This window comes from Eptatretus burgeri, chromosome 1 (genome assembly GCF_056783735.1).
Source record: "Eptatretus burgeri isolate ZD-2024b chromosome 1, Ebu_testis_v1, whole genome shotgun sequence".
Taxonomy (NCBI): domain Eukaryota; kingdom Metazoa; phylum Chordata; class Myxini; order Myxiniformes; family Myxinidae; genus Eptatretus; species Eptatretus burgeri.
Window position 1 is genome coordinate 101,513,815 of NC_140961.1, and position 10,646 is coordinate 101,524,460.

Genomic DNA, 10,646 nt, shown 5'->3' on the forward strand with positions numbered 1-10,646 from the left:
TCAATATTATTTTCAATACATGTAAAAGCATAAGCCTTTGATCTCAATCCTATAAATACACTCATAACCTTCCCACCCAATTCATCTTTAAACTTACCAATAACCTTTTCGTTATTTGATGAAAACAACACATCAACAGATTTATAATTACTTGTATCATATATATCAAAATTATCAATCATATCCTCATATACTGCACATCTCCAGTCTTTATTTCTCATATAAAACGATTTGTATCCATATATAACAATGACACATCATCCTTATATTTTAATTTTAAATTATTATAGTAATAGTCATACATGAACAACTTTGACAAATCAAGAATTGATATTCCTATATAAATAGGTTTATCCATTTCAATACTCTCTTTTTTCAAATGAATAGCACAAAAGTTCTCTGACAATACCTCCACCCACTCAAAACTTGGTTTGTTAATTAACTTTGAGGCCTGTTTCCAAGATGTAGAAAATCTTATGTTTTGTCGATTCCGAACATTTTCCATAGTCTTTCCAAATACAGCATTATTCATTAATTTATAAAAGTCCTCAAAATCTGTTTCTGCGTTTTTTTTCGACTTTTTGTATTAAAATCAATATAGTTCTTTAACCATGGACTTTGTTTAAATTTCAAAATCCTATGAATTTTCCTCACTCTCAACCCAGCAGATAAATATTGTCTCAAGTTCCTTTGATGTAAAACATAACTTTCTTTATCATTTAATGTAGCAGGTAGTTTTTCTCAAGATTTACCCTTTATATTAAATGACTGTTGGTAATCACTTAACCATTCTTTTCTTGGACTTTCTTTATTAGAGGCAGAGGGTAGGTCTTTATGTTTATTATGAAGTTATTCAGGGTATTTTAAATCAACCTCAAAATAATATCCAACTTCAGCCTCATCCAATTCTTTTTGAGAGGAGATAACAATATCAAGTGAAACTTTTTCATAATGTTTTTTTTAACCCATTTAAGTTTCCCATAAGGTAAATATTGAGACATGACCCACCCATACAAATCGTTAGCATCATAATACATCAGGTAAGAGTTGTCCTCATTCTTATTATAATCAGGAAGATACTTGTTATTTGCTTTAGCATATTTCTTGGAACATACTTGAGATATTCCTCCTCTTTTAGCCTTCTCTATCATTAAAAGCATATCTATATCACTGATTAATTCCAAATTTTGTTTTGTCATTTTTAACATAGCACTCCAAGCCGAACCCAGAGCTGTGTAATAGTGAGCGGGGTCTAATCCATAAGAATTTTTATTATGACAGACTGTTCTAAAAGTTTCGAACACATCACTTAATAAGAGAACATCAGTTTTAAGATATAAATCATGATATTCCCCAAGATTCTTTATATTAAACTTCTCCCAAACCTTTTTAGCTTCTGTATAATCTTCATCAGAAATATGAGTATTGTTCAACTTCCCATAGAAATTCTCCCTTGAAGGAATTTGTGTTTCTTTAAACCTTTCAAATGAATCCATAGAGTCACACGGATATATTCGCTTTTGTGATAGGAGATCAATCTCTTCTTGATTTGAGAAATATGATTTAAGACTCGGGAAGTTTTTAATATTTGATGCTAACTCAGAAAATGAATCTCCCATAAACTTGTATGTTACAAGAAATCTGATATGGGTTATGGGTGATGTGTAAATTGTTTTTGTGAAAGATGTATTCTTGATCTGTGTTTGGAATGGCGAAAATATTTCCGAATGTCTTTGAAAGTTCATTTATAAATAGATGTGTGTCATAGTGAGCGTTGTTGTGAAGAAAGACAGGAATAAAATTTGGAGGCTTGTAATTAAGATTACAATGAGAATGAGCTGGACCTCTATATTTACCAGTAAGATGACAGTGATCCCTAACCTTGACCCCTCCCTCAATTTCCTCATCAAAAATATGAAAGGTACTGTTTTCTCTAAATGCCTTTTCCTCTTCCTTTGTTAATGACATTGGTTTATAGGTTTTCACCATTATTTCTCTTAGTCTGATACAATCTTTTTCCAATCGTCTTACAAACTTCTCTGAGGCATCTTCCCCCCTATAAAGTTCTAACTTGTTGTACTCATCACCAACAGCTGATTTGATATAATACCAGAAACCACAAGGAGTATGTTTTTGGTATATATTTGTGTATGATTTATTTGGATTTGGAGAAACAGAATCTATCTTTTCAAGGATACTTTCAAAATCAGCATGTATCACAAACGGATGTTTTATAGATTTGTTGACATCTTTGAATGATATGTTTGAACCTGCTTTTGGTAAATTGATAACGGTTGATTTATGATTACTTCAATATTTGGAATGTTTATTTAATCGTTCTTTTGTGTAAAAGGAGTTGAGACATCTCTTACAAGGATACATTTTACATTTTCTCTTATATATTTGTGATTTGGTGAATCTTGAGAAATTTTTGATGAAAGCATAATGTGATTTTTCCTTTAAAGTAAAGCGGAGAAGGTCAATGTGTGTTTCATCATTTTTATAGTTGTTTGAAATTTTTAATATCTGAACTTTGTTTGTATCCGTTAATCCAAATACATTAACAGATAGGTTATTCATTTTCTCAAATTTAGTAATATCTCTCAATGACATTGGAAGCTTTAAATCTTTAACATTTAATGTATTCTCATATTTCTTATAATGTTCAACCGTTTCAGGATTCCATTGTGGAGGATGTAAGTGAGCAAGACCAGACCATAGAAAACATTTATTATCTTTGTTTTGAATATTAACAAACGCTTTCTTGAGTTTTACCTCTTTTGGTAAATCACTATAAGAAGAAGCTTAAAGAGGATCTGATTTTAAGTTGTGTATATCTAAAAAGATTATTTTTGTTATAGTAAATCCACTACCAACTACAGAGTTATCAACATCTTGTTCTTGTCTCTGGAGATCATCGTAAACATCACATCTTACAAAATCTTGAAATGATGAGATAAAGTGTGGGTTTGTCCTCATATAGGGAGTAGTTTCATCGTCTTGTCTTACCATTTTCAATTTTACCCCCATATAAAACTTAAAAGTTTTCATTTCACTTAATGTGTTTTTAATTATAGTTTCAATACTTTGTTTAACCATATCAACAGCTTCCATGATTGAAGATGGTCCAGGGTCTTGAAAACGAAACAATTTTATTTTTATATGCCCTTTAAATGCCCCATCAATGTTTTCAATGGAGAATTTAGCTTCCTTTTTTTCATTGTTCTTGTATTTGCATGAGTGAATTATGTCTATTATAATTATTTTTAAGAATATCATTATCACATCTATCACAATGTTTTGTTTCTTGGTCAAGTGGAGATATTTGGTGAAATCGATTAAATGTGTGTTTGTTGGTTTGAAGGTGTTTTTTATAATATTTATATTCGTGATTACAAACATCGCAGTACGTTGTATTCTCCATATTTATATAATAAAACTTTGCTTCAACTAAAATTTTGTTTAATTCATATGTGAATCTGTGCTGAAAACAATTTTATCCCCCAACTTTTTTCACTTAATAAATACAATGTTTCAAGACAGAAAAGACAAGTTTCAATCAATCTCTTCATTTGTAAAAGATACTGAGAAATATGTCAAGGATATAAAATTGAACAAAGATAAATATAACAACTATTGGAGAAAAACAATTATGGTGGATAATATGAGTTCTTCAATTTCCTTCAGTGGAAGAGCTTTGAGTATATCTGGAAGAACATCAATTAAAGTATCTCTAACAAAAGTTTCTCCTCTCCTTCTGGTAATATATTCAAAACGAGAAAAAGCAATGAAACAAGAAAAAGTATCAGGTCAGGTCAGGTATGGGAGCATGTGCCAGAACAGCACGTCGCTGCGTCCACTTTCCGCCGGTACTCCAGGGGCCTCCGTCTGGCCATCCCCCAGGCAGATGCCAGGCCCATCCCCATCTCCTTGAGATGATGGTCAACCTGCTGCAACCATGAGGCACGTGGTCGACCCACTGGCCTCCTCCACTCATGAGACTCCCTCGCTGAGAGAATCTGGTGAGCAGGATCAGAGTCAGGAAAACGAGCCACATGTCCATACAGCCGCAACTGACGCTCACGGACTATGCAGGTAACAAATCTCATTCGAGTCTCTCTCAGCAACCGCTCGTTGGACACAAAATCTGACCAGCGATAGCCAAGGATTCTCCGAAGAGACCTGGTACCAAAGGAATTAAGTCTCCGTCTCAGATCCTTGGTCAGAGTCCAAGTCTCGCACCCATAGAGTAAGACTGGAAGTACCAAGGACCTGAAGACTTGGACTTTCGTCCTCCCGCACAGGTACCGGCAGCGCCACACCCCATGATCCAGTGAATCCATGACTCCCCAGGCCCGACCCAGACGTCTATTGACCTCTGACTCGCAGCCAGCAGAGACATGAATATCACTGCCAAGGTAAGTGAATCTCTCCACGACCTCAACATCCTCACCACAAACAGACACAGACAGGACAGCAGCATCCAAGATGTCACCGAAAGCCTGGATCTTAGTTTTGACCCAAGAAACCCGTAATCCCAATGGCTCCGACTCCTCATTCAGCACCTCGAGGGCCCCCAAGAGGATGTCTAAAGTCTCCGCAAAGATGACTGCATCATCTGCAAAGTCAAGGTCCGAGATCTTGACATTCCCAAATGACGCACCGCAACTTGATCTCTCCGACATCCTCCCTAGAATCCAGTCCATACAAGTGCTGAAAAGTGTGGGGGCAAGTACACATCCCTGACGAACTCCAGTAACAACTGGAAATAAGTCAGAGATGGTACCACCACACTTCACAGCACTCTCAGTACCAGAGTAGAGTTCAGACATCAGATCGATCAGTTTTGGTGGCACCCCACGAAGACCAAGAATCCTCCAGAGGACATCCCGATTCACTGAATCGAACGCTTTACAGAGATCAACATAGGCTGCAAGCAGCCCCTGCTGAAACTCTCGTCTGCGTTCGGTGAGGACACGAAGTGCAAGGATACGGTCAATCGTTGACCTCTTTGGTGTAAAGCCTGACTGCTCTGGACGCTGGTGCTCAAGCAGATGGTGGCGAACCCTATCGAGAATTATCCGAGCAAAGACCTTGCCCGGCACTGAGAGTCACCCCTCAGTCACCCCTCGGTAGTTGTTGCAGTCTTGGCGATCACCCTTCCCTTTCCAGAGAGGGACAACAAGGCCCCTCTTCCAGTCAGTTGGGATGATGCCTGTGTTCCAGGCAGAGCACAAAACTGCATGCAACGACACGAGTGCAGCATTTCCACCAGCCTTGAGAAGTTCGGCATGGATGCCACAGATCCCTGGAGCTTTGCCCCGTTTCAACTGGTTCACCGCAGCCCGTGTTTCCACAAGCGTAGGTGGACCACAGTTGATTCGAGGGTCAGCAACAGGGATTGTAACACCCTTGACGTCCAACTCGACAGTTTGGGGATCAGCCTGGTACAACCGCTCAAAGTAACCGGCCCAGCGGGCCTTCACTTCAGACTCCTCTGTCAAGAGCCTACCACTCTCTGCTCGAACTGTAGTGCTCCGAGGGATGGGTTTGGATGAACGTAATGCGCGAATTCCCCTGTAAGCGGGACGAGAATTACCTGTCCACAGGTGATGCTCTACCCCCTCACAGATTCCTCGCACATAGGCCTCCTTGTCCACCCTCAGTGCACGTACAGTTTTACGCCTCAGCTCCCTGAACAGCTCAGCTCTGCCATTCAGCCTGGCCCTGCGACTCTGGTCAATGGTATCCAGTGTCCCTTGAGAGACAAAATTCTTCTTTGCCCTGCGGTGAACTCCAAGGCATCCACCGGCAACATCAAGGACGGTGGTCTTGAAGGCGCTCCACAACTCTTCAGGACCCCCCAAAGCACCCAGACCCCCCAAGTGTCCACTCAGCCTGTTCGCAAACTCCTCAGCTACTCTCTCATCCCTGAGCTTGGCAACATCCAGTCTCAGCTGGGATGGTACCATTCTCCAGGATTTAAGGTGCAGCTTTAGAGTTGCTACAACAAGCCTGTGGTCAGTATTGAGGAACTGAGCACTCCGGTAGACCCTGCAGTTCTGGATCATCCTCCAACGACCGTCAATGAGGACATGGTCAATCTCCTTTGCCACACCGCCAGCGTTGGAATACCAAGTCCAGCGATGAGCTTGTGGGCGCTGAAACCATGAACCAGCCACCCTAAGTCCATGACTTCTTGCAAAGTCAAGGAACTTAGTGCTATTCTGGTTCATAGTTCCTGACCCATGGGGACCAACACACACCTCATAACCGTCCCTATCAGTTCCAGTCGATGCATTGAAATCCCCCAAGACTAGAAGTGTATCTCGTCTGGGGCACTGATCAACCACAGACTCGAGTGTGGCATAGAATGCATCCTTCACGGTGAGATCACTCGCCTCAGTCGGAGCATAAACAGAGACCAGGGAAATGACACCTAAGGAGTGACGAATCCTTAATCTCATAATACGCTCGTTGACCGGTGTTACCTCAATTATCATTGGGGTCAGCTTATTGGACACAGCTACAGCAACTCCTTGGGTATGGTAACCATCAGAGCGACCAGACCAATAGTAGGTGTAACCACCCACCATTATCTCGCCGCAATCCGGTCTCCGAACCTCAGAGAGAGCTGCAATCCCGATGTCCAAACGCTTGAGCTCAGATGATAACAGAGACAGGTGATCATCCTCTCTTAGGGAGAGGACATTCCAGGCACCCACCCGAAGGGACCGCCTCAGGTTAACCCAAGGAGACCGCCGTCTGGTGGACGACACCTCAGCACCACTCCGACACACTCTCCCGCAATCTGACCCAGGGATGTTACCCCGTGGTTTCCCTCCTATCAAAGATTGGGGGTCCCGAAGGCTTTGCCCCAATCCCGTCATCCGGTGAGCTGCCCTGCGAAGGGAAGCTGCACAGGAGGTACTCCCACGGAGTGGGTTTTCAGATTTTTTTGCGTTTTTGCGTTTTGCGGAATGAAGGGTTTTACGGTGGCCGGAGTGCAAATCCTGCCACCAACCTCCTAATAAAAAGTGACCCAACTGCAGGAGGACGTCCGCAGACACAGTTGGGTACTAGATATGGATGGCCGTTGGCTCACAAGGAGCTCCTCCGCCCTTTGACAGGTTTTGTTTTTAATCCTCCTGGGTGTCCATATCCAAACACCCTCCTCACCAGAAAACCTGGTGGGGGAGATGGTTTAGTCGCCGACAACCCGACCATGGAACAGGTTAGTACAGGTTTACATGGTACCTGTAGCAGGTCACAGATCAAACCTGACCTGACATAAATTTGAAAAAGTATCAAAAAATAAAAACCTTATGGATGAAGCTTTAGAAAGAAAGAGGAGACCATCTGTAATATGCAAGGTGAAATTTGTATTTTTTTCAACAACCCTAAAGATGTAAATCCTGATGAAATCAAGGATGTTAATATATCAGGTGAAATGACTTTTCATTCAATTGTAGTTAAGGATCATTTTAAAATTACCTTAAATATAAAAAATGTAGCAATTGAATCTGTTCATGAAAAAAGTATATAGATATCTATGGTAATGTTTTTTTCTACTAAATAAAGATGAGTCAATATTCAACTGAAGATTTTGAAGATTATGAGAGTGATTATGATACCGAGAGTTTGTGTTCAAACGAGTTATGATACCGAGAGTTTGTGTTCAAACGATAGTTATGAAAGTGGTTTTATAGATGATTATGAAAGTATCGAAGATGATACCGAAGATGAATTTCAGTTTAAGTAAAGTTTTACTTTATAAATATGCTAGATTTTGAACCTCTTGAATTCCCTGATTCTCCATATGAAAAATTTGAGAATTGTCCTGTGTGTGATAGACAGGGATAAAACACAGAGTCAAAAGCCTATAAACAATGTATATTCTGTGATTATCTTCTAATTAATGATCATAAAAAATATAAAAAGGAAAATAATTATTTTAGATTTACACCAAAAATGAATTACTTGACAAGATTGATTAGAGAAATGAGTGTAAAGCATGAGGGTGATAACACACCTTTCCTTACAAGGGAAGAACCTTTACATATTAGAGAAATGTTCAAAGGATTGTTGTTATATATTATTCATGGATGTGATTTTCAGGGAAATCAAGACAAGATATTGCATAAATAAAACAATGCATTATCTTGAAATTAAACCTGAACTTTGGATAAAATATCGGGTTTCTAAAAAATCCAACAATAAATTAAATAACCTGTTTTCCAAAAATATAAATGAATGATTTTTTACCCATTTGGGAAAATAAGATAAAATTTAACAATCATAAAAATCTTTCAAATTCATGAAGATGGCTCAGAGTTTGTTCAAGCGGATGAGGAAAAACATGCTGACTTTTGAAAATGCTCCTGACTCCCAACTTTTTAGATTATGATAATTTAATAATTTTCACAAAGTCGAGTTTTCAACCTGAGTATCAACTACTCTCACAAGGTTTTAATGCTGGTCTTCAAAAAGAAGATATAATCGGTTTATTTAAACTTCAAAAAAAACCTAAATGATTATAACATTGAAGATATAATACAACTATTTTCTGAAACACAGAGAGGTAAAAAGAAATCAAAATCAATAACTTGTATTCTTCGTGATAATACGGATGATACACCGTCTCCCCAAGATTTGAATTAATCAAAAAAGAACCTCGTTATCTTTGATGATTGTGTTAATGAGAGAAACCAAACTGTAATGGACAGCTACTACACAAGAGGGAGACATTCTTCTTGTAATTGTATTTATCTTAGTCAATTGTACTTTCAACTTCCACGTCGTTCCATCAGAAACAATGCTAATACTTTATTTTATTCAAGTAAAATTCAATAGATATAAATAATTTTGGAGAGACAATTGTTTTACATTTTGCAATAAAAAATAATTTGCGGATTACATGAAGCACAGGACTGAAAAATACAAATATATTGTTGTGAAACAAGATGAGATATTAAATGATATTTTCCAATAAATAAATGGCTGCAAAAGAAAGGGTAAGAAGATTTAAGGAACTTCAAGAGTTAGTTTCAAAAGATGTAAAACAACAGGAAGACATAAAGAAGACATGCAGACAGAAACTAACGGCTGAAGAAACATTTGAAAGAAAACAAGAGAAATTTTTTAAAACTTCCCAAGAAAAAAAATTATAGATGTTTCCACAGTTCCCACAGTAGAATATACTCCTAAAAAACTTCAAATGTTTAAAGATTTTGATCAAATGATGGAGGAAGAATTAGAGCATATAGGGGAATTAGAATATAATGATGAAGGATTATTTCAACACCTGGAAGAGATTAATCACCCCCCTGATTATATTCTGAATGCTCTTCAAAACAATGAATATTCAGCGGATCAAAAACCAAAGCAGGACTCATCCCAACAGAACAACCAGCAATATTTCATCTTGTTCAAGAAAAGGTATTGATATTTAATGATGAATTAAGGTTCTTGGGGTCTGCTCAACCCCCTGTAAACTAACCCCCAGATTAATTTTTCTTCTCACAAAAGATGGAAGACAAGCTTCAACTGTGTGGAATGAATCAAAGTGTTTCGATAAAACATTGGATAAGGAAAATAATGATGATAGAGTATATATTGATATGCTGTACTCTGATGATTATAGGGTTAGTCTTTCAGGTAAACGTAGCAAGACCGAGAAGGAGAAACACATTATTCAGGCTTTAAGTTGGCTTGGTTCAGGTGTTAGTTTTCTTCCAAATGACCCATCGAATTTGGAAATACACTGTTATTGTTGTTAGGTAGTAAGAAGGCTGGAAATAACAATTGTTTTAATGAAGCATCAGCCATTTTAGACCAGTTGATGAACATGAAAATAATTAATAAACATCAATATAAAGACATTTTATCTCATGTTAAATAAGATGAGGAGCACAATCCTTAGTTTTAATTTCACAACAAGCGACCACACATCTTCATTCCCATACCCACTACAACTTGGCCCAACAAAAGAATATGAGGCATCTTTATTGTCCATGGAAACTTATAATACCTTATTTAATATAACTGACAAAAATGACAAGTTTAGTTATAATCCGGGAAGTGGATACAAAACGATAACAGTCTCACCCGGAGCATATGAGATTTCTCAAATATCTTCCGAAATTGCTCGTCTTATGAAAGAACAGGGTGATGAACCACAAAATATTGTCATAGTTATTCAAAAACCTACTTCAAAATTAACGATTAAACTTAAAAATAACTACAAGGTTGATTTCACAATTTATAATTCATTTCGAGAGTTGTTGGGTTTTTCCTCAAAAAAGATTGAAACTAATGGGACATTTTACAGTGATAATGTCATTCAAATATCCTCAGGAATAAACTCGGTATTAATTCACTGTGATTTGATTGATGGTGCTTATAATGATGGAATAAAAACAAATACAATATTTTCATTCAGCGGACACTCAACCCCAATTGGTTATAAATTTAATATGGAACCCAAAAATTTGGTTTATCTCCCTGTGTAAGGAAAAACCATACATGGAGTAAATATTAGGATAACCGACCAAGATAATCGTATCATTTATTTGAAGGGAGAAGTTATATCCATCAGAATTCACCTACGTGAAGTTTTCCAATAAATAAGTATGATGGTTATTGTG

At 37.8% G+C, this 10,646-nt stretch overlaps 1 protein-coding gene across 3 annotated transcripts in view; it reads left to right on the forward strand.

Moving 5' to 3' along the window:
• Positions 1-10,646, forward strand: part of LOC147035068 (extracellular calcium-sensing receptor-like) — a 238,552-nt gene that overhangs the window by 46,423 nt on the left and 181,483 nt on the right. Inside the window, exon 3 of one of the 3 annotated variants that reach the window (XR_015061242.1) lies at positions 2,679-3,419. The exons of the other annotated variants lie outside the window; for them this stretch is intronic. The gene's annotated coding sequence lies outside the window, so the exon portion shown is untranslated. Of the gene's footprint in view, positions 1-2,678; positions 3,420-10,646 lie in introns of those variants that run through there. 3 annotated transcript variants of the gene reach the window in all.